The sequence below is a fragment of the Eucyclogobius newberryi genome, unplaced genomic scaffold, assembly GCF_026437365.1.
Source record: "Eucyclogobius newberryi isolate DKJ021-1_F unplaced genomic scaffold, fEucNew1.0.hap1 SCAF_17, whole genome shotgun sequence".
Taxonomy (NCBI): Eukaryota; Metazoa; Chordata; class Actinopteri; order Gobiiformes; family Gobiidae; genus Eucyclogobius; species Eucyclogobius newberryi.
Genome location: NW_027315801.1, coordinates 7454083 through 7461367, shown reverse-complemented (window position 1 = coordinate 7461367; position 7285 = coordinate 7454083).

Here is a 7285-nt window from a genome sequence, read left to right as displayed (position 1 = left end):
TAAGTGTGTGTTAAGTGTGTGTTAAGTGTGTGTTAAGTGTGTGTTAAGTGTATGTTAAGTGTGTGTTAAGTGTATGTTAAGTGTATGTTAAGCGTGTGTTAAGCGTGTGTTAAGCATGTGTTAAGCGTGTGTTAAACGTGTGTTTAACGTGTTTATGACTTTTTAAACACGCCAGAGACTCTTTTGTAAATAATGTGTTTTTAGAGTTTTCCAGGACGTGTTACATCTGCTCTTTAGAGTTCAGAGGAAATAAATAAAGGAAATAAACCTTTAGTATCGACGGCACAATCCAGTGTAGAGCGCTTTTCCACTCTTTTTACTCTCATTTCAACTTAATTTCTCTCCAATTTTAAGAGTTAGAATGATATTTTCGGTCGTTCCCGTCACGTATCGCCACGGCAACGAAACGAAACGTGGCAACAAGATGAAACGTGGACTCGGCTGATAGTTTGAAAAAGCTCAGGACAGTTTTCTGCTGTAAATGTCGTAAAACGTGTGGAACAATGTGATTTTTAATGCACAAATTTGACGTTTGTTTAAGTCCGAACCTGAAAATGCATTAAATTGTTACTTGAGAATTCATGAGTTTCGCTTTGTGACGACTCGAAAACATATTCTATTTTTTGTTTAGTACTTTTTTTTTGCTGTTGAAACTCACAATGTGAAGTTGAAGTAATAAAACTCTTTTTATTGTATCATTGGTGGCAGAGTGGTTAGCATGAGCTGCATTTACATCACTGGAATAATCAGAAAAACTAATAATTAGATCAGATTTGTTGTTTTTTTTGGCAGTGCAAACGGGCTGCTGATACGAAATACAAAGAGTTTTAAAATAACTTTTTTCATTTAAATAAATCGCAAAAATAATCTGAAAACTTATCTTTAAAAAAAAAACACAACAATGTAAAATACAGCATAAAACACTAATAAAAAAGATAAAGTTTAAAAAAGTAATTCATGTATAAGAGTATAAGTCGCACCAGCCAAAGAATGCACAATAGAGAAGAAAAAAACATATAAGTCGCACTGGAGTATAAGTATATAACTATAAATATAAGTATAAGTCACACTCCGGCCAAAACTATGAAAAAAGGTGTGACTCATAGTCCTTATAGTCGTGGAAAGTAACGCTTCATAAACGAAACCCCAGAGGACGAATGAGGCTTTGCGGCGACTCGAAGCGCACACCGAAAACACCAAGAGCAAAAAGTGCCATGACACGATGTTTTCTTTTATGGGGTGTTTATCGGATCTGGGTTGCGTGTGTGACTCAGATAAGACTTTGGGTCCAGCGCGGCGGCGAGGGCAACGACACGGCTCCAACTGATAAAACCTCATAAAAATTAAACAGTGACAGCATCAAAAGAGAAACCACTTTAGGCTTTTAATTTACTGCTGACGCGAGTGAGACGTGACAAAACAGTTGAATAATGAAAAGGAAAAGGGGGCGCTGTGGGGTCCGCCACCTGCTGGAATGTTCCACAGCCGGGCTTTAACAAGCAGATGATGTCACCAGGTTACAGGTGAATACTTGAGTTTCAAAGCTTCACTAAATATGGACCGGCCTCCTGCTGGTGCCAGAGTCAGGACTAAACATGGACCGGCCTCCTGCTGGTGCCAGAGTCAGGACTGAACATGAACCGGCCTCCTGCTGGTGCCAGAGTCAGGACTAAACATGGACCGGCCTCCTGCTGGTGCCAGAGTCAGGACTGAACATGGACCGGCCTCCTGCTGGTGCCAGAGTCAGGACTGAACATGGACCGGCCTCCTGCTGGTGCCAGAGTCAGGACTGAACATGGACCGGCCTCCTGCTGGTGCCAGAGTCAGGACTAAACATGGACCGGCCTCCTGCTGGTGCCAGAGTCAGGACTGAACATGGACCGGCCTCCTGCTGGTGCCAGAGTCAGGACTGAACATGGACCGGCCTCCTGCTGATGCCAGAGTCAGGACTGAACATGGACCGGCCTCCTGCTGGTGCCAGAATCAGGACCGCACGCACCACGAGCGAGCGGCGCCGCTTCTCCTCCGCTGCACCGGCGTTTCCACGCCCGAACACCGGCTCCGCGCTCCCGCACCCGCCGCCCCGGAGGTCTGTACCTGGGCGAAGGTGTGGCCCCAGCCCGCCACAGGAGCAGACACGGAGAGCGGGGCACCGGCTCCACCCAGAGAAAAGCAGCCCCATACAACCAAGGTACAGCCCCGTTTCTCTGCTTTCCCGCTCCACAGACGGGGGCGATCTGGTCACAAAACTGGACTCAAATGCGTCTTGATTGGGCTAGAGCAACGCCGGCGTCTGGTATGTGGACTGCCGCTTCTGTCCCAACGTCTTTGTTTTGTTAGTCGTTTCCATTGTTTTGTTTTGTTCCCGCGTCTCTGTGTTGTCTTCTGTCTACATCCCTGTTCCTTAACTTCATCGGACATTACTGCACCATCCATCGCTCATCTCCTCCCTCACTCCTGGACTATCTACTGCCCTAGCCGCCAGCTAACAGCTGGCTTAACACCTGCGGAGGTCCGTCATGGTATCGCGGGGCCACCCTGCCGTGCAGACAAGGTCTGGGGCAACCAACGCCACTCACTCCACCAGCTTCAACACCCGGTCCACTGCTGCTTTTTCACAACTCTCTGCCCACCAGCTTCTAGTTAACCAGCCTCTAGCTACCGCCAACATACTAACTGGATTACTCTCATCTGCTGCTACGTTCCATCTCCTCCTCGGACTATCACTCCCGCGCCTCCAGGCCACCGCTCCACCAACTTCTCGCCTACTCACCTACACCGCTGCTGACCTTCACCTCCTCAACCATAACCACCGTCTCCCAGCTGCTGCTGCCTCTGCAGCTAGCTCAGCTGGGATCCTTCGCCGGCCCTGCTACATCCACCGGGGCTCTGGTCTCTCCCATAACCACCACTCCAACGACGGCTCACCTATCCCCTCACTCTGGACTAGTTTTCGCCCCCCCGTCACCCCCACCTGCCGCACTGCCAACCTCAGCAACCTCCGCCCCCCCCACCCCTGCGCCCCCATCCATCTCCGCGCCCCCATCCATCTCCCTTGCACTGCTGAACTGCTGCTCCCTCTCCAACAAATCACCTGTTATATCTGAACTGCTACTGGACAATAACATTGATCTGCTTCTCCTCTGTGAAACATGGCAATAGCTCCTGGACTTCGATGCTCTCAACCAAGCCACTCCCTTCAACTACACTTACACTGCCAAACCCCGCCTCTCCGGGCGTGGGGGAGGTCTTGCTGTTATTCATAAAAAATCTACATCCATCACTGAACTGAACCTCAACCTTCCATCCATCTCATCATTTGAATACCTCGCCTTCTCCCTCCCCAACTCTATCACCGCTATCCTGATCTATCGTCCCCCAAAGCCCCACCCCTCTTTCCTCACTGAATTGTCTGAACTCCTCACCATCGCATCCTCTCTCTCTGCCCGCCTCCTACTCACTGGTGACTTCAACATCCACATTGACTGCCCCAACGCCCCACTGACATCCGACTTCCTCTCTCTCCTGGACTGCTTCCATCTCACCCAACATATTGACTTCCCCACCCATACCAAAGGCCACACTCTGGACTTAGTCTGTTCCTCTCTCCTACCCATATCTAAGCCCCACCCCCTCCCCTTCCCACTCTCTGATCATCTCTGCATCCTTTTCTCCGCCCCCCTACCCTCGCCCCACAACCCCAAAAAACGCACCATCACCTACCGCAATATCAAGTCAGTCAACCCCCTCACGCTCTCCCAGCTCATATCCTCTGCTTTCCCCCCTGACTCCCCCCCCTCTTCCCCCGACGACTATGCTGTCATGCTCAACACCACCCTCTCCGACTCCCTTGACTCCCTAGCCCCCTGGAAAACCTCCTCCGTCTCATACATCAACCCCGCCCCCTGGTACACCCCTGAACTCCGCACCATGAAGCAGACTGGCCGCCAACTCGAATGACTCCTCAAAAGAACCCGCCTCACCGTCCACGCCGAAGCTTTCAAATTACACATCTCCTCCTACCGTGACGCTCTCCAAGCCGCCAAATCTGCCCACCTCTCCACCCTCATCAACAGCTCCCACCGGAGCCCTCGCACCCTGTTCTCCACCGTCAACAAGCTGCTCCAGCCACCGGACATCACTCCACCCTCCTCCCCTGACCTCTGCAACTCTTTCCTCCTTGCCTTCAATGACAAAATTTCCAAAATCAACAGCTCCATGACTGCCGTCTCCATTAACTCCATCACCACCCCCACCCCTGCCCCCCCTCCTCTCCCTGACCACCCACCCTTCCCTCCCCTCACCACCTTCTCCTCTGTTAACTCCTCTCATATCATAGACCTCATCACCGCTTCCAAAACCACCACCTGCTCTCTCGACCCCCTCCCAACGACTCTAACCAAGGCCTGCCTCCCTGCTCTCATCCCCCATCTCACCACCCTCTTCAACCAGTCTTTATCCCTCGGCCATGTTCCTTCCATCTACAAACTGGCCTCCATCACCCCCATCCTCAAAAAACCCACCCTAGACTCCGCCAACCTCTCCAACTACCGCCCCATCTCCAACCTGCCGTTCCTCTCAAAAACGCTGGAACGCATCGTCGCCGCCCAACTTCACACCCACCTCCAGTCAAACAACCTCTATGAACCCCTCCAATCTGGCTTCCGCCCACTTCACAGCACTGAAACAGCCCTGGTCAAAGTACTCAACGATCTCCTCACCTCTGCAGACTCCGGGGCCCTCAACATCCTGTTACTACTAGACCTCAGCGCAGCCTTTGACACTATAAACCATTCCATCCTCCTACAAAGGCTGCGCCAACTGGGTGTTGAGGGCTCTGCACTTGACTGGCTCACATCCTACCTCACCAACAGGCAAGAGTTCATTTCCCTCTCCGGTCACTCATCCACCCTCTCCCCAGTAACGCAGGGGGTCCCCCAGGGCTCAGTCCTCGGCCCCCTCCTCTTCATCTGCTACATCTTCCCCCTTGGTCACATCCTCCGCCAACTCAACCTGGACTTTCACTGCTACGCTGATGACACCCAGATATACCTCACCACCAAATCCACCCAAAACCCTCCCCTCAGCCACATCCAAACCTGCATCTCTACAATAAAATCATGGCTCACTCTCAACTTCCTCAAACTGAACAGTGACAAAACAGAGCTCCTCCTCATTGGCACCAAATCCACTCTCAATAAAACTGGTCCCTTTTCACTCAGCATCGACACCTCGACCATCACCCCCTCTACCCTGGTACGCCATCTCGGTGTCATCATGGACCCCACCCTCTCTTTCACTCCCCATGTCAGCCACATTGTCAAGACCTCATCCTTCCACCTCCGCCGCATCGCCAAAATCCGACACTGCCTCACCCTCCCCGCTGCTGAATCCCTCATCCATGCCTTCATCCCCTCCCGCCTCGACTACTGCAACTCCCTCCTCACTTGCATCTCCTCCCATTCCCTCCATAGACTCCAAATGGTCCAAAACTCCGCTGCCCGCCTCCTCACCCACACCCGGTCCCGTGATCACATCACTCCCGTTCTCCGCTCTCTCCACTGGCTCCCCATCAAGCAGCGCATAAACTTTAAAATACTCCTCCTCACCTTCAAAGCTCTTCACCACCTTGCCCCCCCCTACCTGTATGACCTCCTCATCCCCCACCGCCCCTCCCGAGCTCTCCGATCCTCCTCCTCTCTCACCCTGACTGCACCAACATCCCGACTCAAAACTTTTGGCGACAGAGCATTCTCCCGAACAGCACCCCGACTCTGGAACTCCCTCCCCCAACCTGTCCGCCACTCTCCCTCACTCACAACATTCAAATCCCGCCTAAAAACATACCTCTTCACCCAAGCCTATGACCTCCCCTACCCCTAGCCTCCTCTACCCCATTGCCTACTCTTCTACCCCCTGTTACATCCCCATCTTTTTCTCTCTACTTCTTCTGTCTTGTTCATTTTATCTGTATATTAATGTGTTCTGTACGTGTTGTCCCCCCTGTCTGTAAATACCCCCCCTTTTTTTATTATGTTCAGCGTCTTTGGGTCACTGAAAAGTGCTATATAAATAAAAGTTATTATTATTGTTACAGTAGTCTAATCTACTGGATACAAACATATGGATATAAGTCTCTCCAAATCTGGTTTAGACACTATATTTTTGATTTTGACAATGTTTTTAGATGGTAAAAAGCTGTTGATGTTATTGATTTGATGTGGCTGTTAAAGTTCAAGTCTGAGTCCATTATTACCCCCAGATTTCTAACTTTGTTTGTAGGTTTTAGAGCGAGACTCTGGAGGTGACCGCTAACACTTTCTCTTTGTTTCTGTGGGCCAAAAACGATGATTTCAGTCTTGTCTGAGTTCAGCTGGAGAAAGTTGTTTTGCATCCACAAACTGATCTGTTGCACCAGCAGGAGGCCCTCTGGCACCAGCAGGAGGCCGGTCCACACACTGATCTGTTGGATGCAGTGAAAGAGTGAATCCACTGGTCCATATTCTCCTGCCGACAGTGAAACACAGATCTGACTCGTCTGCATCATTGTGATAGGACACATTTTTGCTGCATATCAGCTGGCCTAACGGCAGCATGTAGAGGATGAACAGAAGGGGTCCCAGGACTGACCCTTGGGGTACCCCACAGGTCAGGGGCATGTGGTCTGAGACATAAAGTACTTCCTGTCTTCCAGATAGGACCTTAACCAGTTTAGGGCGGGGCCAGTGATGCCCACCCAGTCCTCTATTCTCTGCAGAGACAATAACAATAACACTAGCTGTAATTGAATAATTGTATTTCAGATATAGATTTATTACAAACTGGTTTCGGTTGTAGGATCTGGCAACCCGAGCTCATTCTGCCTCCTTATTGGATAACTGGCTTGAGAACTTTTACAGTGCGTGAATCTGAGGACACGGAAAGGTCTTTTAGAAAAGTATTTTGCTCACCTTGCAGTTTAAAGCCCCAGTGCGCCACTTTCCGTATATATATGGGCTAAAATAAAGTTTCTTTTGTCATTTTAAATGCTTTTATTGCCCTGAAAAATCTAGAAAAACATGTGTCCTTACTGTGAGAGGGCTTGCATCTCCACAAACCTAACTCGTACTTGGCTTCCTCCTCGTTTTCATAGAAATGTTGTTCCTTTGACCAAAATATTCTACAATAGGCACAAACGCAACCGATCTCCATGGTTAATGTTCAGAAGTATGTTTCTATCTGTATTTACGTGGAAGCTCCACACTGTTGCTTTAAGGTCAGAGTAATGCCGGGGTCTGGGGCAAGT